The following is a 1344-nucleotide window of genomic DNA, read 5'->3' as shown; positions in this document are numbered from 1 at the left end:
CCTGGTTATGAAAGGAAATGAGATTGGTCAAGCAAGACCTACCCACAACAAACCCATGCTGGCTATCCCTCAGGATGTTGGCATTGTCCAGTCCATTAAGGATGGCCTCTCTAATAAACTTTTCTAAGACCTTCCCCAGGACAGAGGTCAGGCTGATGGGCCTGTAGCTTGCCAGATCCACTTTCCTCCCTTTCTTGAAGATTGGCACCATATTGGCCTTCTTCCAGTCTTCAGGCACTACACCAGAGCGCTAGGAGTTCTCAAAGATCCATGCCAGGGGCTGGGCTATGACGCTTGCCAGCCCCTTGAGTACCCTGGGGTGCAGATTGTCAGGGCCGGCTGACTTGAAGGTACTCAGCCTCAAGGTGTTCCTTCACAAGGTCAGCATTAATGGAAGGCAAGGGATCTCCCTCACCCAGACCTCCCTGTCCTGTAGTGGGCATGGGCATCCCATGGGACTGATGAAAGACCAACACAAAGTACCTATTTAATAGGTTGGCTTTTTCCTGGGCATCAGTTACCCCATCTGGTTTAGCAGGCGTCCAATGTTGCTCTTGCCTTTCCTCTGACTCCCCACATACCTGAAAGAGGACTTTTTGTTGTCCTTGATGCTCAAAGCTAGTTGGAGTTCAGTTGCAGCTTTCCTGGTTTGCTCCCTGCAGGACTGGACCAGTGCAGAATATTCCTCCTTGGAGGTGAATCCCATCTTCCATGCTTTGTAGGCCTTTCTATTTAGCATCAGTAGGTCTGCTAGATCCCTCAAGAGCCAGGGGGGATGCTGTGCCCTCTTGGTGCTTTTCTTTCAAGATGGAATAGAATTAGCTTGTACGTTGAGGATCGCTGCCTTAAGGAGCAACCACTCTTCCTGAACTCCCCTCCCTCTGGGGTCATGGTCCCTTAGGGGCCTCACTGACAAGCCTCCTGAGCTTGTCAAAGTTAGTTTTCCTGAAGTCAAAGACTTCCATATTGCTGACTGACTTGCCAGCTTTATGGCAGATGATGAAGATGCTCAGCTCATGGTCGCTGTCACCCAGCTTCCCATCGATCACTAGATCACTGATAAGGTCATCCCCAGTAGCCAGAACCAGGTCGAGCAGCGCTTTACCTCTTGTTGACCCGAGTCAGGTAGAGAACATCCACGCACGATAGGAAGCTTTGCGATCGCTTGGATTTTGACCTAGTTCTGCAGCTATATGTTTGTGTTGCTCTTGAAGGCAAGATGAAGGTGGAGAAAGCTGAAGCTAAAAGACTGGACATAGCATTACAGGAACAAAAGCTTTGCAGAAAGCGCCATGAGTTACACTGATCCCCTGGACACAACAGAAGTTCACTGTTGGGTCCTGG

Source organism: Crocodylus porosus, unplaced genomic scaffold (assembly GCF_001723895.1).
Source record: "Crocodylus porosus isolate Cpor-Errol unplaced genomic scaffold, CroPor_comp1, whole genome shotgun sequence".
NCBI classification, from domain to species: Eukaryota; Metazoa; Chordata; order Crocodylia; family Crocodylidae; genus Crocodylus; species Crocodylus porosus.
Note: the sequence above shows the minus strand (reverse complement) of the source record.